The following is a 25,353-nucleotide window of genomic DNA, read 5'->3' as shown; positions in this document are numbered from 1 at the left end:
TTGAACGTGGTTGCTGGTGCCAGACGGGCTGGTCTGAGTATTTCAGAAACTGCTGATCTGCTGGGATTTTCATGCACAGACATCTCTAGGGTTTACAGAGAATGGCCTGAAAAAAAGAGAAAATATCCAGTGAGTGGCAGTTCTGTGGGCGAAAATGCCCAGAGGTCAGAGGAGAATGGACAGACTGGTTCAAGCTGACAGAAAGGCAACACTAACTCAAATAAGCTCTCATTAATAACCGAGGTATGCAGAAGAGCATCTCTGAATGCACAACACGTCGAACCTTGAAGCAGATGGGCTACAGCAGTAGAGAAAAATAAAGGAGGGCACTCCTGTCATCTAAGAACAGAAAACTGAGGCCACAGTTTGCAAAGGCTCATCAAGATTGGACAATAGAAGATTGAAAAAAGGGTTCCTGGTCTGATGAGTCTTGATTTCTGCTGAGATGTTCAATGGTTGGGTCAGAATTGGGCGTAAACATCATGAAAGCATGGTTCTATCATGCCTTGTATCAACAGTTCAGGCTGCTGGTGGTGTAATGGTGTGAGGGATATTTTCTTGGCACACTTTGGGGCTCTTAGTACCAATTAAGCATCATTTAAACGCTACAGAGTATTGTCGCTGACCATGTCCATCCCTTTATGACCACAGTGTACCCATATTGCGATGGCTAGTTCCAGCAGGACAACACACCATCTCACACAGCTTTTTAATTGGTTCCATCTTCATCTTCAACTTTAAATGGCCAATCTAAAGTTGATCACTCTTATAATCAGGCCATCTGTCTAAGAACCCATGACCTTTCCATTACTAGCACCATGATTTACCAGTTGAAGCACAGCATTAAAATGGGAGGAATTTAGTTTATGATGTCATAATTTGAGCACATTAACATACTACCACCTGTAAAATATCAAATATCAATGCATATTCAGCAATATCTGATGAATGACAGTCACCAGTAGAGTGCACTGTAAAAAAATGTAAAAATGCTACAGTAAAAACCTGTTAAAGGTCCCATATTGTCAAAACTGAAATTTCCTGGCTTTTTTCACGATAACTGCGGTCTAGGAGCTATTTAACTACCATATAAGTTTCAAAACAGTCAGTCCACAGTAAAATGCACACAGCCTGCATAAAGTAGCTGTGATTTTTCACGAACCGTTGTGACTTCCATAAAAAGTCTACAGTCACCGCCTTCAGTCACCACCCCGAGCACCGCCCACCGTCCCACTCTCCTTTTGCCAAACCCCCAGACAACATCGCGTCCATGCCATTGCTGAGCAACAACAACACGGAAACATGTTGAAAAGGTTAACTTTAACCACGAAACCAGATCGGCCGACCTGTAACGTTACACTCTCACTCAAAGGATGGACGATCTGACAGGATTGTTACTATGAGGTGGAAGATGCAAGAAACATAGACATATGGCAAGAAATCTGTAGACGCGCCCATAACAACAAAAGACAATACTTTATTGAGCCTTTTCTGATATGAAGTGTGCGCTGCAAACGCAAGCATTTTTGACGATCGTTTCTGTCCAGTCTGCTCGTTTTATCGCGTTTAACCACAGCTGTCATGGGTTTTTTGTCTGGCAGTGGCAGCAGATATGTGATCTAATTTCTAATTTGAGGCTGTATTACGTCTGGCACCCGACATCACAACAAGATGATATTTTAAGCTCCATATGTAGCCGAATCTGCGCTGGTTTGAATGGGCTGCCTCCAGTTTCCCCTTTGTTTTGCTGCCTCCAGCTAGCGCTGTGACATCGGCTGACCCTAGTTACCTGTGGTTGGCCGTGCGTCACTCAGAAAACAACAGGCCAATCAGAAGAGAGGCTCATGAATATTAATTAGACAGGCCAAACTGTTCTCAGCAGAGTTCCTGAGAAAGGAGCTGTAAAAATATTTTGAGATGGTTTTTGGTACTTATACCGCAAATATATAATCTTAAGGGCATCAAAACCTACTATAAAACTCCAGAAAGGTGTAAAATATGGGACCTTTAAATAAACTCTTGAGAAAGGAGCTGTAAAAATATATTGAGATGGTTTTTGGTACTTATACCGGAAATATATATTCTTAAGGACATCAAAACCTAAAAAAAAAAAAAAACTCCAGAAAGGTGTAAAATATGTGACCTTTAATTGGTTAACAGTAAATTTCCGTACTATATACACTGAACATACATTTTTACAGTAGAACACTGTTAAAATGGCTTTTTTTTTGGAAGTGAAAAAAAATAAGTCATTGTATAATTTACAGTGAAAAACCTTAAATTGACATTCCCAGAGTTTCCTGCATCACACTTTACATTTGTTTTTGTTTTTTTGTTTTTTTTGTTTTTTGAAATAACTATTTTATCTTAGTTTTTTCTCATCAGTTGTATACTTTTGGGTTTTATCTTACATCTAACATTGTTAAATTAATGTTTACCATGATGGTGTTTAGTATTTGTGTGAATGACACTCTGCACCTTCTATAAATTACTATTCCCCTCCTCAGCTTGTGGAAGAGCTGTTTGTGATGAACTTTGATTCATCATGTGACAATCACCACCTGTTTTTGGTGGTTGTTAGTGTATTACAATGGTACAAAACAGACATTAGTAATTCCATAGGTTGGTTTATTAACATTATCAATTATTAAAATGTTATTTTTTTTTACTGTGAATTTAATTTAAGTCTGTAAAACCTAAAATGGTACTCACATATTTTTACTGTAATGTTCTGGCAACCACAGCTGCCGGTATTTTACTGTAAATGTCAGATTGAAGTTAGCTATTTAAAACAAAGGTTAGTTACAATGACTGACATGATAAATTAAAAATAGGGATTTCATTGTGAAATCAGATTATCAGTGGTGTGAGTATGACAATTGTGAAATCTAACTTGAGGTGAGGTGATAAGGCATAACTATCAGTACTGAAAACAGTTGTGCTGCTTAGTATTTTATGGAATATGTCATTTTTAAAGGATTTTTTGATGAATAGAAAGTTCAAAAGAACATTTAATGTAATATTATAAATGTCTTTACTGTCACTTACCTAGCCTATATCAATCCTAGTATTCATTAAAAAAAAAATACTGACCTCAAAATGTTAATACCTTTTTATGGCAAACTTTTTATAGCAAATATTTAGTCTACAGTTTCAGGTTTTGACTACTACTATAAGTTATCTAGAGGTCATAAAATACTGTTATTTTTCTTCATATTACTCAAGGACTTTGTTTGGTCAAGATGTGTTATGTTTTTGTTATGACTTATCTTCCTCATGGTCTCAAGAAAACAATCCAAAAAAAAAAGTTCAACCTCTGTGGGCGTCAGTATGTTTGGAAACACTCATTATTTTTGGATTGTGTTTGGAGCCACTATGAACGTGAATCTCTGTGCTGTTCAAGGATGCGGCCCTTGTCTGGCAAACTAATCAGCGCTGCATATTCCTCCCAGCTTCAGTGCCATACTGAAAATCAATGACTCCAGTTAGAGATGTCCATTCATTTAGCCCATTTTTTCGCCTGCATGGAAGCAACATCAGAAGTGCCTGAAAGGAACATTGATCAACTCTGAAAGGTTCATCAGCAAACAGCTCTTTCCACAAAAAGCTCCTTTTCATTTAAAAAGTATCTAAACTACAAAACAACAGATGAGAGGGGGCATTTCAGATCAACTTCAGATGAACTAAGCTGAGTGAGTACAGAAGAAGTACATCTAAAGTGATAAAGATGAGCTTCCTGTGAAATGTTTTCTATTACAATTCTCTGTTCCGCACAATGAGGAAATCCAGGCTGACCTCAAAGCTCTTTTTAAGTGAAACAAGCCAGTGTGAAGTCACATGACAAAGGTCCACACAGCTAATGACAATTAAAATGTAAATCATTAAGCCATTGTCTGAACCTTTACCATTCAAATGGTTACACAGGCTGACTGGGTAAAAGACTAACCTGCTTTCTTCAAGTAATCTCACACACACACACACATGCACGCACTTACACAGCTATTTCAATGAGGATATACCATAGATTTCTAAATGTTTTTCTTTACATAAATATAAATAACAAATTATTATAAAACATTTATACAATAAAATAAAGCCATTTACTAATTACTACAGACTAACCTGAATATATATTTGCCAGTGAAATAGTTTGGAATAATTAAGAATAATTAAATTATTTTTTTCATGTTTTTAAAGCAAGTCTCTTATGCTCAGCAAGGCTGCATTTATTTGATCAAAAATACAGTCAAACAGTAATATTATTACAAAATATTATAACAATTAAAATAACTGTCTTCTCTTTAAATATATTTTTCAATGTATTCCCATGATGCAAAGCTGAATTTTCAGCAGCCATTACTACAGTCTTCAGTGTCACATAATCACTGCAATAATATTTTACAATATTGTATTTTTGATGAAATAAATGCAGCCTTGCTGAGAATAACATATTTTCAAAAACAACAAAAAAAGTTGCACTTATAAATACATAGCCTATATATATTATTTGTAAGATTTATCCAATAATGCTGTCCCTGGCCTAAAGTAACCCAACCCCCTCAGACACACAAAGGACCTCACCTCAACAAACACCACACACCCATTAGCAAACACACACACTGCTGCACTGCTGTAAAGTGCTGTAAAGCCCAAGTATCTCTGCACCACAAAAACACAGCAACTTTTACACAGTGAAGAAAAAGTGGGACAATACCTCACACTACAATAGAAGACAGACTCATATCACCAGGGAGAAAAACAGCAAGAAAAAGAAAAATACACAAAGCCTGCATTCAGAGAGCTGAAAGGGGGAGAAAGAACACACTTATCTTCACCTCTGCTCAGCGCCAAGGCCGGCTCTCCCTCGCTCTCTCTCTCTTTTTCTCTTCTTCTGTCCGGCAGCTTGAGCGCGCTTTGACGACGGTCTGACAGCTGAATGAAGTTACAGCGCCCGACATGCATGAGATTTTGAGCTGATATTAATCGCTAGTGGCAAATTTTGAACTGCTCTACCTGTGTCAGTTCATGTGTTTCTGAGAGGGAAGGAGGGAAAAAAAACTCCTCCCTCTTTCCCTCCACCCTTCTGCAAGCGTGCCACCGCAGGTTTACGTCTCACGTTCGGATCAAAGCCACCTCTCAGCCTCTCTCTTTTGCTTTCTCCAAATCTCTCTTTATGCTCTATTGTAATTGCTTTTAAAGTTAAGCTGACTTTGCCATGAAGGAAAAACCTTCAGCCCATCTTTGAGCCTCTGTTACACCTGATTTACTAAATGCCCTGACCTCCGCTGGCTCATTCACTCTCACTCCTCCTCCGTTCCTCCCTCTCTTCCTTTATTGAAAGATGACTGGCATGGACTTTAGGAGAAAGAGGGGGGGTGGAGGGTGTCACCTTCCAAATAACTGTTGCTGCATGACAAAAGAAGGGTTGTGGAGGAATGCAGGAGTCTTGGAAGCTTCGCCTCTCCACTGACCAGCAACGTGATCCTGCAGGACAGATTGTCACACGCATGCGCTCGCAGATGAGTGTAATCAAGCATTCTTATCAGACAATGAAACGGCTTGTTTTGTCGTTCACATTTCTACAGGCTCTCATTAGAAGCTCTTATCGCAGCGGACGAGCTGGAGGGTCTCTTAATGAATCACATCATCTCTACGCTCTGCTCAGTATCACCAAGAAAATTACTGTTTCAATGATTTACACACTTCCTGTGAACTTACATTGTAAGGTTCAAAGATATTTGGTATCCAAATTGGACAAAGAGAATATGGAATTAAAATGTTCCTGGTTTTATTTTGCAGCCCATTAGTGTATGTTAATCTAAAGACCCCTTGATGTGACTTATGCCATGTTTTTTTTAACACTCTGCTCAACAAATCCTTTGACCGCCACATGGAAAGTGCTGCAAATAGTGTCACGGAGGAGCGATTTACATGGATTCAAGGTTGAACATTCACCGTTTCACAGTGAAAACGTCATGGTGAAAAGAGTATTGAAGGGAAAGCATAACTATGGAGCCCCTGAGGGGACATGGTGAAGAAGAAACATGAGATGGGATAGACAACAATTGATTTCAGTGCTTTTGCATTTGCTCCAAGAAATTGTGTTTGATCGCAAAACTTGCATTTCGCTAAGAAATGTTTGCACTCTCTTGCAAAAGCATTGAAATACACTGAAAAAATAGTAAATTTCACAAATAATTGCAAATAAATGGAATGGCATGTAACATTTACATGTGAAAATACTACAATAATCTTGTATAATAATCTTGTATAACCTTATTTAATAAGTGTATAGTTTTTCCTCTCACCTCACATTATTTTCATAACCGCAAAAAATTATTGGGTGAATGCAACACATTAGGTAGCAAATGCAATGCATCAAATATATATATTTTTTCTTCCAATCTCTTTTTTTTCCCTCGGAGAGGTTCTGCAAAAACTAAAGAAACAATCAATAACATTTTATTTTTAAAATCAATTAAATTACTTAAAACTCTGTTAATAATGAATGTAACAAATTTAAATAAATTAGAGATAGTAAGTGCATGTAATGTGTATAACCGTCACCTTAAAATAAAGTGTTACCATTTTGATAGTTTTTAACATCTCGTTTTGTACTCTAAAAGACACAAAAAGAGAGAGAGAGAGACAGAGAGACAAAACAATGTGTAAAAATCAACTATGTGTGAAGCTGGAGCTGTTAATGCCAAGCAAACAATGCATATGCCATGTGAATTGTCTGCCAATCACTGGTTGCATTTTGAATGGTTAGTGTTAAACTTGCACCAAGTTGCAACATTGTAGTTTTCACCTCCTTATTATTTATCACAATGTAATATAGTCAAAAATATTAGCCAATACTATTAATCCAACCAACCAAACCAACCATCCAGTTTAATTGCAAATGAGCTATTACGCTGCACCATACACTATTCTTTCACCGATATTTGGTTATTGTGAGATAGTGTGGCTATCAGAGATGGTCATTCCTCCTTGACAATAAACCTGCACCAGCTTTGCCTTGCCTCACTTGTACTGTGGATAAGATTAAATTAATGTTTGATAAGTTAACACCTCATGTTTTCTCCTCGTTAAGGAAGTAAAGGTCACTGGAGAAGCCTGGGGGTGGAACTGGAAGGTGTGACAGTAAACCAAGACACCATAGAGGGAGATGAGACTGATCTATCACTCCAAGGGGAGTCATGTGCATGAGGAGGAGGGGTGTGTAGAATGAAGAGCATTGGGTTTCTCTAACAACTATTTAAGCCACATACACACACACACACACACACACACACACTATAGCAACTGGCTGCAACTGATGAATCACATCACCATACACAGTGGCTACTTATATACGTATATTGAGTGAACCTAATGAAAATGCCCAGTTCACATTTTATCCAAGAAATCCAAAAAGAACATAAATGAAGTGATTTTGCATTAAGAAAAGTAAACCCACTTTTAAGAAAATTGACATTTTCTTGCATTGTGAAATGTTTGACTTTAAAGTTTTTTTTGGCACTTCACAATATATATATATTTTTTTAATTTTGTAATGATAATTGTATACAATAGAGTTTGTTTAAATACTGTTATATTATTGTTTAAATAAAAAATATTTAAATCAGAATACATTAAATAATTTTTCAACAAATTCAACAATTATTCTACAACCTGAAAAAATTCAGTAATTAATCACAGAAATATATTACTATTGTACAGTAGAATGTACTTCTTTGAGTATTATTATTATTAATAATAATAATAATAATAAAACAAATTATTAAAACATTATTTTAAAAGGAATATCAGACAATATCATACAATTTTTGTCCATGTTTTAATTAAAAGAGTAAACCTCTATTGTAGCATAAAAGGAATTGTTTAGTTTTAATTTTATTACATTTCATTCATTCATTTGATTTACCACTGTTTTTGATAAAAGATTTTTATGAAATCATAGAACACAGAATTTAGAAAAAATACACAGAATTTCTGAAAAGATAAAACACATTTAATAACTTAAATAAATTGTTTGTTTTATGAATTCTGAACCTTGAAAATTTTTAATGGAAAACATGGAATTTGTGGGGGGAATAAATAAATAAAATGGATTTCATCGGGACTAGGACTTAATTGTCATGAAAATAATGTAGCAATGCAAAAAATATTTGATTTTCCCATTGTTTTTCCATTCCTTGAATTGCAGTTTAGCACATTTACACCTCCAGTTCTCATTACATGATTATACTGATTATTTTCAGAAATCTAAATATGATTTCTTCTGATTTCTTTTCATTTTGGAATTCGCAGATAGTAAGGAATAAACAGAGCATGATGGAGGGAATCAAGCATTATAACTCATAAATCATGAAATGACACGAGCTGAACTTGCATCGCTCGCATGAGTGGCACCACCCAACACGTTGGCGCATATGTGTTTACGGCTGCGACAACTGCATATTTATAATCCTCGTGAACACAATATCACAATCTCCGTGACAAATTCGCTGAAAAATAATAGCTGTAGAAACCCAGAGCTTAGCATTTAAGGACTAATCTCCAGTTTAGTCATTGTGCGAGGGATAAACACTGAATCATCTGGAGAGTTTCCTCTGTTGTCCTCTACTATATCCACTAAAACACTCTGCCTGACACTTGCCGTATGAATTTTCTCACTATTTCCCTTATATTCTGTTCATCAGTCTTTCTCTCTCGCCGGAATACAGACACCAGCACATTTTATGACTCATGGACTCGTGTAGGAAATGATGTTAACAATGTCAACATGCAGTAAAAACACTCTCTAATCCTCCTGCCTAAGTGTGAACAAACTCGTGAGGACCGTCAGGACAGAGGGCTTTGACATGACAAAACAACAAGAAATATAACACCTAGGCCACCACAGAGGATTTACAAGGGTCAAGAGGTCAAAAAGTCTCTGAATTGTGCTTCGCCCGGACTCTCAGTGGCTGATGGGAACAGAATATTGCTTGAGGACCGTGAGGTGTTGAGCAAAAATAATCGATACTGACACACACAAGCGCACACACATAAAGCTGATGGAAAAGTGACAATTTATTTAGTCCTGACAAGTGCAGGATGAGAAGCAAGAGAGCTTGGCTTTCGGGTTAGCAAACTCTACTAAGTGCTGTCTCTCTTCGGTCTGCGGTCACTCCAATCTCCGGCTCCAGACAGCTTTTCTAAATGGAGTTCCACCCAATCGCAGCGTCAGCTGCTTGCATCCCCGATTGGCGACTGTATCTGAGACCCCAGACATGACTAAAATAACACAGACAGCATCTTACCTCCGCTGAGTGAACTTAATCAGCTCGTCATACACCCACACGTCCACACCAGAGTCTTATTGAACTCTTAAACAAGACAAACTGTCGCATTAAGCCAATGGATCATTATAAAAAAAAGAATGTCCTCTTTATGCCCGTGTCTCTTACTAATTGTGCTAATCACACTAATTAAGAAGGCTGCTTTTTGAAAGGTTGACCATAGTTACCAAACTTGTTGCCATGGTGAGGGGGGAGGTATTATGCGAGCTTAGCAGCTGATTGGCCAGCGCAGGGTTCTCACACACTGACTAATGAACTTCCAATAATTATTTTATAGAGACAGCAAATAAATAAATAAAAATATGACTATTATTTGAATCTTAACTAGATCACTAAAATGAATCCACACCGAACTAAATTGAGCTGAATAATAACACCATTGCCTTTTTAGAGCTAAAATTGTATTTCTTTCATAATTTAAGATCATTAATACTATTATTATTAACACTATTACCGTGAAGCTGCTTTATAATCTGTATTGTATAAATCGCCATATGACTATTTTCCATAACTGTTCTTTTTTTTAAGATATGATTCATTTCCATACACTTTTCAAGCCATTTCAAAATTCCCTGTTGTTTCCCATTTTTCCATGACCATGGGAACCCCGCCAGGGATGGAGATGAAAATGCTGAGCGTGCACTCAGTATGACAGATGGAGAGAGTTGTTATTAGTGTCTGTTATTAGTTATTGGCACTGTGATTATTCTGAGCTTCTCACACCTTGCAAATAAAGGGTTAAAGGTCATATGTAGCTGAGGGGTGTTGAGCGTGTGAGAAATTTCTGTGGTGAAGCCATCCATTAGCTCAACATCCCTTTTATTAGCTACGCGTGACCTTTAACCCTTATTGCTGGAGGACAAAGAGGTGAGAAGCATCGTAGTATCAATAACTGTAATCCATGCACATTTGGAAAACGTGCCCGTGGCAACATTTCTGCAAAATGATATTACGTTGCTTCTTTCATGTTTCCAGTGACTGGCACTAAAAGCACGTTCAGTTTTATCCAAAAAAGATTATGTGAATCTGACAATGTTTTAATATAGGCTAGCTGTGGTATGGTGGCAGTTTGGAAATGAAATGTGATCAAAAATCCAACCCAGGCTCCATGGATAAACGTGCCTGTGCCGATATTTCTACAAAATTGTATTACGTTACTTCTTGCATGTTTCGCAACACTTTCAATGTGAAATATACTCAATGGTGCTAAATGACAATTTCTTACTACGGTGGTTGTTTTAAATCAAATTCAATCTTATTTGTCTCACAATTCTATTTACGCAAAATTTCAGTCTGGTTTTAAATCTTGCCACAGCACGGAGTCAGCCCTCTTAAGGGTTTTAAATAATATCATTTTGATTATGGATTCTGGCCAGTTTATGGCTCTGGTTCTGTTGGACCTTTGATCTGGTCAACAATGATATTCTTATATCTCGTCTTGAAGCATGTGCTGGTTTACGGGGCACAGTATTACAGTGGTTTAGGTCATATCTTACTGATAGGAGGTATGTTGTCAATATTGGGCATCATTCCTCCGCTGAGATACACTTAAGATCTGGTGTACCTCAGGGATCGATTCTTGGTCCAGTATTGTTCTCCCTTTATATGCTTCCTCTAGGGTTTATCTTTAACAAATATGGGATCTCTTTCCATCTATATGCAGATGACACCCAAATTTATATCCCTTTAAAGCGTGGTAATAAGCATGACATTAAGCCTATATTGGATTGTTTGGAGGTACTGAAACTTTGGCTTGCAACAAATTTTTTGTGCCTCAATGAGAGTAAAACTGAATTCATTGTGTTTGGTCCCAATTAACAATGTGTACACGATTTCGAAACTACATCTCTGTCACCGTACAGTACCACATGTGTCATAAACTTGTTTGGTTTGATAATAACCTCAAATTTGATAAGCAGATAAGTTCTGTGGTCAAGTCCTGTTTTATCATATCCGCCTTCTTTCAAAAGTGAAGTCGTTTCTATCTTTAAAGAAGCTTGAAATAGCTATGCACGCATTTGTAACATCTCGGCTTGACTTCTGCAATTCTTTGTATGTTGGTGCTCCTCAGTCCTGTGTTTCTCATTTGCAGTTAGTTCAGAATGCAGCAGCTCGGCTTCTTACTGGAAAGCGCAAATATGAGACTATTACACCGGTTTTAATCCCACTTCATTGGCTGCCAGTTAAGCATAGAATCGATTTTAAAATTTTAATGTATGTTTTTAAATCTCTTCACAATCAGGCCCCACAGTACTTAACTGATCTGTTACAGCCTTACACTCCGTTGAGATCAATCAGATCTACTAATTCTGATCTGTTGCAAGTCCCTAGGACAAGACTAAAAACCAGAGGTGACCGTGCTTTTTCTGTTGTTGGCCCAAAACTATGGAATAGTCTCCCATCTCACATCAGAACTGCCCCAACCTTGTCTGTTTTTAAGTCCACTCTTAAGACCTATTTATTTTCTTTGGCGTTTAATATCCCTTGATTTATTGTTTTATGAATTTGTTCTTAGGAATTTCACCCATGTTTACAGCTTGTGTTTTATAATTGTATTTTTTTGTTGCTGTGTGTTTTAAATTGGTCATTGTTTGTATAGTGTTGTAAAGCACTTTGGTCAACTTTGGTTGTTTTTAAATTGTGCTATATAAATAAAATTGTATTGTATTGTATTGTATTGTATTGTATGTAACAAGGCAGTTTGTAAATTAAATGTCCGGTGCCTGACGCTAAAAGGTTATTGCTCTTTCGCGTTCAAAAATAACATACCACCTACACAAAACCCGACCCTAAACATAACCGATAAGGCTAACGAAATCAAACATGAGATAAAACACATTTACTAATGCAACCATGTCATTTTAACTTCTTTCTTCAAGTCTTTAAGGTCTTTTATTGTGACATATGTTTCATGGGGCTCGTACCTGAACGCTTCGTATCACAAATACAGTGCAGTATCAGGTGTGCTTCTGAGCAAGCTTACTACGTCAGAAAAACCACACATATGGAAATAGTTATGCGATGCAAGCATAAAATGTTAGTTTACAAATCAAAAATATGTTTCGAGCTCATAATATAATATTGTGCAAGGAACTGTGTAAAAATAAGTCTTAACTATTTCCGTGCCAGCATGTTTTTTTTAAGTTGCTAGCCAGCACCAGAATTTTTGATCAGTTTCACAAAAATCCATGGCACTCAGAATATTTTGTTGTAAGATTTATTATTTGAACATATGATATATCAAAAGAAAGCAGAAAGTCACTGCTTTTAAACAAAAAAAGTTTTAGCTTCATACTTGTTTATCAACACTCGAATGTGTGTAAGTTTCATTTAAAAAAAGCAACATTTTGAACAAAAAGCCAAGAAAATAACATTTTTGTCAAAGATAGGTCCAGATAGGATTCAGAACGACGATCAAAACATAGATGAAGTAAATCATGCCCATCAACACCCTCAAAGCTTGCACAGTCCATCTCTGTGGATTCAGTAATGTTATGCAGATATGATTTATATGCTGTTGAATGTTGGATGGTCGTGTTAGATGAAGTAAATCATGCCCATCAACACCCTCAAAGCTTGCACAGTACATCTCTGTGGATTCAGTAATGTTATGCAGATATGATTTATATGCTGTTGAATGTTGGATGGTCGTGTTAGATTAGATGTGTGTAAATATTTCGATCCAGAGATTCTGTACCATTTCAGAAGATGCGTAATAGCGCCCCCTACCATATAACACTGAAAACATGGATTGCCAGAAAATTCCATCAATGGCAGTGAAGTGTCGTCATAAATGGCAGAAAGTTCCATCAATTGTGGGGAAAGAGTTAACTGATCATCTACCCTTGTAATCATAATGTATGTGAATAGGATTCAATGTTGTTGGTGTTTTACTCCCACTAGTGTTCATTTTTCAGCTGGAAACTGCAGTGAATTGTATGCAAAGTTTTGTATATGTATTGAGTATATATATGAGTTTTGTAAAAATGTAGGTGGAGGTGTGTTTTTTCCAATGAATCAGGATCAAATAACTAATGACAAATGCAAACTCACCATCTCCATCTATCATTTTGAGCAAGGTTCATCTACTGACTTCATATCTGCTGGTCCCTGGCCAGGCTCCCACGGTCATGCAATTTCCGAAATGAAAAATGAAATCAGAGGCAGATTTCTGATGTGTTCTCAACAGCAGCATGGGAGAGCGATTCAAACCACCAGTACCTGAACACATAATTTGACTGTGGCTGTGAAGGCCTTTGAAAGGTCTGCAGTGCTAACACCTCACATCCAGGGCTGTAGCTCTGCTGGACATCTGCTGTGACCTTCTGAGAATTAATCATGACCACTTACGCAGAATATCTTTTTTTCTGGTCTCAGATGGTGCGGTGCAAGATCCAATCAGGCTGCATGGGCTTCACAGCGAAAGTCGATAGACACATTCACAAGCTGTTTAAAAAGTCTATTGTATAAGAATGAGTCGGCAGTCTAGAAGGTCAGAGGACTTTCCATCTCGCCCTGAGTAGACCTTAATCTATATTCTTACGCATTCATTTTCCACAAAGAAAAGCTGAAGCTATCCTACATAACAACAGTGTTTTGAACCTGGGAGTTTGTGCAGGCAGCCTGGCCTTCAACTTGGTAAATAGACAGCAGATTGTGAGCGGGGGAACGGAAACTGCCAATATTGTTTTCGCCCAGATCTTGGGTTCACTAACTATCTATCTACTGGGACGCCACTTCTGTGGCTACAGAGCCTAACTCGTCTCTTTAAATCTTCTCGATCTCACTATCCAACCGAGGCGTGCATGTCTCCCAGTTTCATAGCCCACAAAATAGCAGGAGGCTTCATGCACTCACTTCCCCTCACAGTAAACACATCACACTTTCACGGAAGCAGCACATGCATATCAATAACAAACACTGAGCTTATTCTGCATCTGTGACATCATTTAACCTGCCTTTGCATAATTCATGAGCCTGTTTGCACATAACAAATACGAATCGGATAAAACTGAGAGGGAGCTGTCATGTCTTACACTGTCATCTCTCATTTACAAACGGCATCTCTAACTCTCTTTCACCATCAATGACACACACACACACACACTCCCACTCAGACGTTGAATGATTTTACTGGATCTCACAGGAGCCAGTTAGCATTATCAGGCGAACCAGATATGAATGCTTTTTTGGATGCCATCTTGTGTTTGAGGATACATTACTGGGCGTGATATCTTTTCTAATAAAAAATAAAAAAAACACAAGGACAAAAAATAGTGCTACTAAAACAGACACTACAGTCTTCTTTAAAATAACCTAAATCTCTGAACCAAAACATGAACCCACATCTCTTTTAAGGTCCCTGACCTAATTTTCGTCCATTGTAGTTGCGACTATGTCTCAGTCAACTTTCCATAACACTTTTTTTGTTGGAATGCAGCCTTTTTTTTTAAAACTAAACTAATAATAATAATTCATACAAGTAAATAGTTTTGTTGATTTATTGTTATTGGTATATAAATATTTTTATTTTTTATAAGCCATACTGAATTTATAATTATCACATTTTTCTGTCATCATTATTATTATTATTATTATTATTATTATTATTATTGATTTATTTTTATTTAAATTATTTATAATTTTTATTAGCCCTTCTGAATGCAGCAACATATAACTAAGCATAATTTATTAATATTAATAATATGTATTATTATTATTATTATTATTATTATTATTATTTCAATACAACAGCAGTATATATTTCTGTGGCTCAGCTGGCACAGGGCAAGGCATCAGCAACACCAAGGATGAAAGTGTCTGCCAAATGCATAAAAATCCTTTATATGATATTGCTGTTGTAATTTCTTCAATCTTATTAAATATTTATTTGCATAAAACTGAAAGAAGGCCTTTTTCAGGGTACAATGTTTTTAATATGCTCTTGTAGAACCATGATTTTTAACTGCAAAATTAGTCATGGCATCTACCGGACTGGCAAAGCTAACTAGCCAAACCTTGACACCCGAGATAGTGGAGTTCAATTCACTTTAAATTCACTTCTTGCAAATGCCTCTCAGACCCCTGCAAAGAACTGAGTTCGAGAGATCACGGGTCACTCAAATGCTTAAAGGAGTTTGTTCTTCAATTGTGTGAGTGAAAGAGGAGGGAACGCTCATTCCACTGAGACACGGCTGAAACCCCCATAAATTGACCTGGTACGGCTAAAAAGGCATCTGCTTCTGTTACTTTTTTCATTAAACCGAAGTCATTTGCATAAGACACTCCGTTTGAACTCCTATAATTCGATCAGAGATGCATTTTAGGCCAACGGTGATAAATTTCATCAAATTATGATAAAGGATGACAGCAGAAGCCTTGACTAAATCCCTGCCGGCCACTATCTGTTTTCAGAAGGTAGGGTTAACAGGGTGTCAGAAGATCGTGTGGCGTTTACGAGGCCTGCATGTGAGGAAAGCATTTTTTCCCTATTCCTCCACCTTCTAAAGGGGGCAAGAAGAGTTTTTCCTGTGGATGAAAAGTGGGAGTGTGTTGTACTGAAGTGCGTACTCCAGGGCACTGAGAGCTTTCCATTAGGGGAGCATGAATCACAGTGCGTTCCCCTCCTCTTCACCGCCCTTCAAAACAAAGTGATCTCCAGTAGGCTCATCTGAACTAGCTCCTGCAATCTCTCATTCTGTCAGAGATAGCTCTGCTCCACACCAGCACGGCCCTGGGACAGTCTTTACAGCTTGCATCTGCCACGCTTATCCGAGTTTCGCCGCCGAAGGCCTAAGCAATCCAATTCAGCGTTGAAAGAGAACACCACCAGGTATTAACACAGGGGGTACCGGCGGGAAACTGGGATAAAAGTTCCTTTAACAACTAGAAATGGCTATAAAACACCCTAAAAGAACATATCCTGTTTTGAACCCTACGGGCTCAGAGCTTGAACATGATTTATTTGGTCTATTTTATGGAGGGCCTTTTCTTATATGTGTTGTGCACCTTGTGGGAGAGCAAGACTGCTGACTCACATATGATGAAAGGTGAAAGGTCAGAGCAGCATGAAGTCAGGCTACAATAGGAACTTGTGAGCTTCTTAACTATCTTCATGGTTTCTCATAGACAGAATTGAAAATAAATGGAGAGAGAATGAAAACCCAAAATAATCTCATATGTTTCTCCTCAGAGATTGAACACCACAATATTTCTCATCAAGTTCTTCCAAGCAAGTCTTTGCCAAATGATCTGAGCTATATTAATTTTATAGCTTTATACTCTTACTCTAAGTAAAAGCTGTTTAAGTTATGTCTATTTTTATTTCTTCTAAATAATTTTAGGGTTGAACCTGAAATAAAGTTGAAAGTTAAATGAAAAAGAGATCCAAGTCTCCTGAGCGATGTGCAGAAAAATGTTCTTCAGGATAGCATAGAGTTGCATCATCTACAATCTCAAGTTGCACAAATGCAGATATGTTCTGACTTGCTCGTATATCCATTTTCAAGTATTTCTTAAAAGCAACAGCCCAAATTTCATTGGTGCCTAAAAATGTAGTCTTGTTAAACGTTTAAAAAATTAAAAAAAATTTACACATGGTTTTTGATTACTAAATCAAAAATGGAATAGAGAAAAAAATTGTTTGGGTTATGGGGCTGTGCTATCAACAAAATCTGATAATTTACAGGATGTAAATATTGTCTCAGGTGTGGCTATTTTAATTTTTGAGACATAAACCTGAGACAAAGTTGATATTTGCATGAAAAATAACTGCAAGTCTCCTCAGCTATGGAAGAGCAAGCCCTGTGCACTTTCCTCTGGGAACTAGCAAGACTTCTAGTTTCATCAGAAAAACCAGCTTCACCAGCTAAGTTTTACAGTACAGGTAAACAACATGGCCTTTCTGGTGAAATATGTCATTTCTGGAGGTCTTTCTGGTTCCCAGAGAAAATCTGTATTGCTCAGAGGTTGATCTTCCATTACCAGCTCTAACCCACACAGACCAACCTAGACCAGCATGGAAATCCATGCCGGTCTAAGCTGCATTTATCAGCAGGGGCTCTCAGGAGCCTTTATGGTTTCTCAGCCTCCTCGAAGCCAAGGGCAGCCTGTGGGTTGTGGTCTGCACAACCTCCACACATGCTAATTTTCTAGCAACCTGCCTACACACTGTAGAAACCATCAGCATCAGTAGCGTTCCAGCACAAAAAGAATCAATGGGTTCTTTTTGATGAAAAAAACACCACATTTGCGACAGATGAACCATCAGCTGCTTCTAATACATCAGCGCTTAACATTTTGATATCTACTTCTTCCTGAAAGCGGATGTAACTTGAACTCCAATCCAGAAGATGCAACGGCTTGACCGGAGACATAACAGATCCTCTAAAGAGTCTGATAGCAAAGCACCCAAAAGCCATTATCAGAGATAAAACTAAATAATGAGTAACAATCAATATTTCATGAGCTCAGCTAATGCACCCTTTTAAATGTTCTAGTTGCACGGATTGTTTGTTTGTGGATATAAAAGTATGTAAGTGTGCATCTCTGCACTTTAGATGGGAATACATAACATTTAAGTGAGTTGTTTAGGGCTTTAGCATTTCATTGATTTGTTTCCCTGACAACCACGATGACCAGCTTGATTCTGAGCAAATAAACAGCTTTATTTAACATTTGCTGATCTGACATGGTGACTTTTTTCATCATTTGTAGGTGTTAAGGCCCTTTCACATGACTCATGTCTGAGCTTCAACACATCTCTTGACAAAAACATCATGTGCCACTTTAACCTCCGCATGAAAAGCTTTGCAGATCACATCATGGCAGGGCTGCTAAGTAAGATGTCTAGACATTAAACCTTGAACATAGACAACACAAAGAGTAAACATATATGAGTTTAGAAAGGAAAGAGTCTTGCCGATTGCTCTGAAAGTTTGCCGAAAGTGAAAAAGATATGCCTTGACATTGTGTCGTACAAAATTAGCAACTGCCAATTAAACCACTTACCAATAACTTGTAGCAACAAAATCAAAACAAACTGTGTACCGAAGAAAAGATCTGCCGTGACTTGCATATCTTCTAAAAAAAACTTTAACAATCAGAAGAAATTTCCAGCTGAAATGAACACTCGTGGTAGTTAAACACCAACAACTTTTTTTGCTTTTCTCACAAATTTTGGGGCAGATTATTGATTAATAAAGACGTATTTCCGTGTGGATACTTACACAATACTATGGTATCACCTCAAAGCACTTTTATCATAGTGCATGATTTGTAAACTAATACATTTTAATGTGCATCACATAACCAGCTCCATATGTGTGTCTTTTCCAATGTAGTAAAATTGCTCAGTAGCGCACATGGTATAGCATTGCACTTGTGATGTGATGCGCTCGAAAACAAGTTCCACAAAACACTGTACAACAAAAAAGCCAAACCATGTCAAATCAAGGCAAAACGGCATGGTTGCTTGAGCAAATGTGCTTTTATCTCACGTTTTCTTTCTTTAACACTATCAGTTGGGTTTAGTGTAGAGTTGATTCATTCCAAATAATGAAATGTTAGCACGGTCATGTTTTAAAGAACACTGAACATGCTTTTTACAGACACTCACTGGACTGTTCACTTTCAAACTACCACCAAACATGCAAGAAGCAACAAAATATAATTTCTGCAAAAATATTGCCACTGGAATTTATTTTTCATGAGCCTGGGTTGGAAAGATTCCTCACAGTAAGCCACCCAAACATAAAATGTTGGTAAGAAGCACAATGTGTCCATCCTTTCTTACTCACAGGTGCCATTTTCCAGATAGAAAGAGACTGGCTCATCTTGCATATCTATGATTGACACAATGACAGTGCTGCACAGATTGTCTCAATTATACAGGGAAAACAGCTAAATAATCCCATTGTCACAAGGACAAAAACATACATTTATTCATGAAAAAAATTCTAAATACTACAAAACAATTCCCGGCCATTTCAATGCACCCACCATTGGCAGTTTGCACCCTTATTGTATCTAGACGCATAGGATCAGTCTCTATCCATCTTGTTCATTTTCATGCCAACACCGCCCACATAATCATGTAAATTGTCCAGTAATCTTTGGCTGTGCTTCAAATGGTCAGCAGCCAATGGGGTCAAAGTTTAAGTGTTTTAACCTCACAATGCTTAACCTGCGCACAACATATCATTGAAACAAACTATGGGAAAAGGCCTTCAGAATAATATTTCAGATAATAAAAAAATAAACCTCCACCGATGACTCACCACAATGCGTCTTGGAAGCTCTATGATGCAGAAGAGACGTGTTTGCTGACCCAGACTGAGTAATCACGGGAAAACCTTTACTTTCAACCTCTCTGCAACCTGCAACAGAAGGTAATAAATACCACATTAAATATGGAGCTTCTGTTGTACTTGAAATATTACATAAAACGAGGCTACAATGTAACTCGTGTGCAAAGGTGAACTCAGTCCCGCACACACCTACGGTACATTTGAAAAACGAATCTTTTGGAACCTAAAAAGTGGGTCACAAATCAAGAGATACATTTCAAGCATTTAAAGATGCTCTTTCAATGCACATCAGTTTGTTTGGTTGCAACTTAACAAGTAAGATTATTGCTATTGATTGAGGTCGACTTAAAGAGAGGTCAAACCGAGGACCGTGCAGTGAACAAATCATGAATTGATACAGCATCTGTGCTCTGCGGGAGTCGTCCTTTCATCACGTAGCTCTGACTCACAGGTTTGCTTGGCTGTATATTAAACATGCTTTATCTCTCAATATTTCTCTTCATGCAGAGACATATTGTGTCCTCCTACAACAAGAGCCTGTTGAACTGAGGATAGCACATCTCAGAGCTCCAGCTGAGAAAGCGTGATCAGCGTGCAGGCCAGAGACTGTATAAGGAGGAGACAGACCACTTGTAGAAAACCAAAGGGGGGATTTTCAACTGTAGGCATGCTGGTCTAAGCTGGTTAGAGCTGGTTTAGTGTTGGCCTATAGCAAAGCAAAGCTATTTACAAGCAAAGCTTAGTCAGCTGACCTGCATTGTCATTTTGATGAAGCAGGCTGACCAAGGAGGTCTCGCTGGTTAAGCTAAGCTAATTAATACACAAAAGATATTTTGAAGAATGTTTTGTTTATACATTGAAAGCCAATGAGGTTCAGTGTTGTTTGGTGCTTCCAAATATCTTTTTGTATTTCTTTTTGAAAATTGATTGGTTGTAGGCCTAATTGTCAACTTGTTTTCTTTCAAGCACAGGTTTTGTGTCTTTTTTTTCTTTCTTTTTGGAACTGGTTGATGATAGGACTCAAATGCACCTCAGTTTTTGATTGAACATTTTCAAAATTATTCACAAATAATGCTTTTTTTTCACTCAAAAACTGAGGTGTATGACCTCAGATCATTGAGCCCTTTAATGATAAAAAAAAAATGAATCCAATATTTGGTAATAATATAACATAATGAGAAATTTACAAAGCAATTTTAAGTGCAAGAAGGTGGTAAAAAAAAAAAAATCCCAAAAAAGTACAACAATTATCAATGTTTGGGGTAAGTTGTTATATGTGTGAGCAAAGTCAGGAACACTACATGAGGGTTAATATAAATTTTAACTATAATACATTTTCATTTAACTTCAAATAACTTGCAATTAAGTGTCTGAAAACAGTACAATCGGTTCACACTTAAGGATACTCTTTTAAAGTATATTATTTCCATAATATTTCATGGTGTGCAAATTGTAGTTATTTTTCACAAGGTTTATAGCACTGACCAATGTGGCATATTTAGACACCAAATGCTACAGCATAAAAACATCTAAAATATTGGGCTGAACATAACAACAGACAGGTGGCCTTCAATCCAGGAATGCTATATAAACTGAATACCTGACATTCTGAATCTGGGTCTGTGAACCACACATCACAAGAGCCTTAAAATTTCAGCCAAAATTCCAAGATTCTGATCACAGGACAAGGTTCTGAGGGAGGGACGTGATAGTGGCCTGTGGTGCTTGTGCACAGCAAGTTGAGGTGGTCTGCAGGGTCCTCTGTGACTCTTAATTGCAGTGCTGTCACTCCAGTTTGTGTCCAAACAGCATAATAAGGGGTCATTACGACACCAGAGTGGAAGATAATTGAAGAGTCATTGAAGCCTGGGGGAAGCGATATCTCTCCATAGTGTGGGGGGACAGGTAGTCTATTGCCCTGAGGAGATTACCAAAATGAGGTCGAGTGTCTCTGCCAAAGGCTACATTCACAGACACAGTGTTTGGGACTGACTGACCATCATCACACACAGACCAAACCTGAGCATATTAAAATTTGAGATAGTTTACTTTTGTAAATACATTTGATATCAATTACCATGCTTTCATTTATATACAGGCCTATATAATACGTCCATGGGTATATAAAATATAATCTGTCATATTTGAAAGCCCTAAACTGAGTGAGAAATGTCTAGGTGTCTAACTGCGTCTTATGTTCACCAAGGCTTCTTATTTTTTTAAATCAAAAATGCAGTAAAAACACTTATATTATGAAATAGTATTGCAATTTAAAATAACTGTTTTCTATTTTAATATATTTTGAAATATAATTTATTCCTCTGATGCAAAGCTGAATTTTCAGCATCATTACTCATCTTCAGTGTCACATGATCCTTCAGAAATCATTCTAATATGCTGCTCTAGTGTTAGGAAGTCGGCATGAAACGGAAGTTGCGATTGTCTTTTCTTCTCTACTGTGACGTATATCCGAGTGAAACGGCGTCTGAAATGAGAGGGAGGGACTTGATTTCGTCCTTCGGAAATGTATTGGATCGTTGGAAGTTGGGGGCGTTGCCAACAAAACGGAGGCAGATCTAAGATGCCAGTTTGTAGTTAGTGGTGGGGGTTTTCTCTCCACTGGATTCACCGCTGACACCCAAGCATGAATAAATGTTTTATTTATTAAGGATGACGACGACGATCAATGGCACAAAACATGCGAGAAAGAGAGAGAGAGAGAGAGAGACTGAGCACGTCCTCCATCAAATTAAGTCATATTCATGAAAAAAAAAATTAGTTTGCGATGTCCTAAGAGTAATGTTGTCGTAATATCCTAATATCTTTTCAATGTTTAAGGGTAACGTACTCCCTCATGACTGGTGTCAGTGCTATAAAGTTATAAAGTGCTATAAAGAAGCATCAGCTTCAGCTTTTCCCCGCAAACGTCACTGATGTCACTGCAGCTGTTGGCAGTTCCAGATAGCTCCGCCCTTGCACCCTTAACGTTTTTGATTAAAGATTACGAGGGCACATGAAAAAAAAAAAAAAAAATGAAGTGCACGGATAAATTATTTATAATAAACACTACAGTATTCCATAAAAAAAAATAAGAATTGTCAATTTTGATTTCATGCCGACTTTAAAGAACATTTCTTATTATTATCAGTGTTAAAATCAGTTGTGCTGCTTCATATTTTTGTGTAAACCATAAAACTTTTTTTAGGATTCTTTGGTGAATAGAAACGTGTTTATTTGAAATAGATTTATTTTACATTATAAATGTATTTACTGCCACTTTTGATCAATTTAATGCATCCTTGCTGAAATAATAAAGTATAAATTTCTTTCTGAAATGTAGTGCGTGGATAAGGCCATTTCATGCATTTCATGCATACAGTGGCATGCCGGAGTTTAATATCCAGTAAAACAACTCATCAGTCATTGGCATGAACAAAGCAGTCAATCATCCAATCAAAAGGCCTTATTCTGTTAGTGACCTGCCATAACTGCTCCTATCCTTCAAATCAATCTTCAGTCAATCAAAGAGTTGCCATGGCAAATGAAACTCCAGCAGCTGAGGAGAGGGTCTTCATCTCATAATCAAACACACATCTGTGTGTGTGTGTGTGTGTGTGTGTGTGTGTGTGTGTGTGTTTGTGAGTGTGTATGTGGCACATAGCTCTGCTCCATATTATACCAACGCATGCTCTCAATTCAAGACACCTCAGCGTGAAATACATTAGAGAGGCAGAGGTCAGGCAAACACACTCTAATCAGATAAGCTGCCCTGCCACTAAGCTAACTAACTACAACAACTCCTTGGTTCCTCAGGGCTCTTCCTCAGTGGAGAACTTAAGCTTTGTTCCCAAACCTAATACGCAGTCTACCTTAGCATTTTAAGACATCCTAGGCATGCATCTGATGCTAGAGCTGGTATAGGCTCCATTATAATGATCACTAAGATACCTTCACAAAGATACCAATCCCACCATTAATTTTGATGAGCTCAATTACAATGTCAAAATCATCAAAGATGGTAAACAAAAAAGTTATAAAACTTGTATTCAGTACTGACTGGCTACTAAAGTACCTTTGTGAAAAAGAAGTACACTTAATTGTATTAAATGTGCACTTGTAGTGTACCTGAAATCTTAACTGTCATTTCAGATAATATCATATTAATGAAATGCAAGGCTACTTAAGCATGTTTAAAAAGAGTACACTTTTATGACTCTTTCTTTAACTTTTAAAAAGTGCACTTTGTAATAATGCCAAATAATTGCATGTTAATTGCTATTAATTAAAACGGCATTGTAGTTTACATTTATATGACATGCAAATATTTAAGAGTGATTTTTTTTACTCACTTAAGTCAGACCTAAGTGCATCTTTATATTAGTGCTGTCAAACGATTAATCGTGATTAATCGCATCCAAAATAAAAGTTTTTGCTTACATAATATATATATATATTATGTACTATTTATATTTATTATGTATATATAAATATACACACACATACAGTATATATTTTGAAAATAATTACATGTATATACATTTATATATTTATATTCTTATATTTTATATTATATAAAAATATATTTAATATATAAACATAACATATTTTCCTTAAATATATACATGCATGTGTTTGTATTCATATATATATATATATATATATATATAATAAATATACACAGTATACACACATATATTATGTAAACAAAAACTTTTATTTTGGATGCGATTAATCGCGATTAATCGTTTGACAGCACTACTTTATATATAATTTGTATAACTCATATAGTATAATTACTTCTATTGTCTTTGGAATATGGTTAAATTGTACTGGCAAATGTACTGAAAAGCATTTATGATAAACTAAAATATACTTAAATCTTATTTAAGTTTAATTTATGATGTTTTATTAAAACATAATGATTTAAAATGTACTTTAAAGTAAGGATATTCATTTGACATCACAAAGTGGAAAAGTCTACTTAAAGGGTTAGTTCACCCAAAAATGAACTATTAATTCTATTAACTATTAATAATGAAGTCATTAATTACTCACCCTCATGAAAATTCTGTCATTAATTACTCACCCTCATGTCGTTCCAAACCCGTAAGACCTTCGTTCATCTTCGGAACACATATTAAGATATTTCTGATTAAATCTGAGAGCTCTCTGACCCTCTGTAGTAGAGTTGTCAAAAGACCCGGTACTTCGGTACCAAGTCGGTACAAAAAAAATGAAAAGGATTTTTTAAGTACCGGTGGTACCAAGTACCCGGTCAACCCGGTTCTTGATGCGCTATCCGAAAGGTGCGCAGATGCGCTCTCTTCATAAAAGCACTGAGACATGGCGACCTCAAAACGAGGAAACACGCCAAACTAACAACTGAATTGTGAATCTAAAATATGCGTGTTAGAGAATGTACAAATGGTTAACATTGTTTGTGTGATATCAGTCATAAAAGCAGTTCTGGGCTTTTTTTTTTATTTATTTTTTTATTTTTTTAGCTAACTTAGTTGTTATTCTTGGCTGAAAGCCCTTTAAAATTAAATATGTCCATAGAATGGAATAAATGATGCATGTTTTTGTTTTTTTGCTTTGGTACAGAAATTGGTACCGAGAACCGTGGATTTTCACTGGTATTGGTACCGAATACTGAAATTTTGGTACCGTGACAACACTAATCGGTGGTATTTAAT

The 25,353-nt window shown here is 36.8% G+C and overlaps 1 protein-coding gene across 8 annotated transcripts in view; it reads right to left on the bottom strand.

Moving 5' to 3' along the window:
• Window positions 1-25,353, bottom strand: part of large2 (LARGE xylosyl- and glucuronyltransferase 2) — a 119,539-nt gene that overhangs the window by 30,391 nt on the left and 63,795 nt on the right. For 7 of the 8 annotated variants that reach the window (XM_016462691.1, XM_016462766.1, XM_016462620.1 and 4 more), the window contains exon 2: window positions 19,628-19,726. The exons of the other annotated variant lie outside the window; for it this stretch is intronic. The gene's annotated coding sequence lies outside the window, so the exon portion shown is untranslated. The remainder of the gene's footprint in view (window positions 1-19,627; window positions 19,727-25,353) is intronic. 8 annotated transcript variants of the gene reach the window in all.

Source organism: Sinocyclocheilus anshuiensis, unplaced genomic scaffold (assembly GCF_001515605.1).
Source record: "Sinocyclocheilus anshuiensis isolate Anshui unplaced genomic scaffold, SAMN03320099.WGS_v1.1 scaffold297, whole genome shotgun sequence".
Lineage (NCBI taxonomy): Eukaryota > Metazoa > Chordata > Actinopteri > Cypriniformes > Cyprinidae > Sinocyclocheilus > Sinocyclocheilus anshuiensis.
Note: the sequence above shows the minus strand (reverse complement) of the source record. Positions and strands in the feature narration are given on the sequence as shown.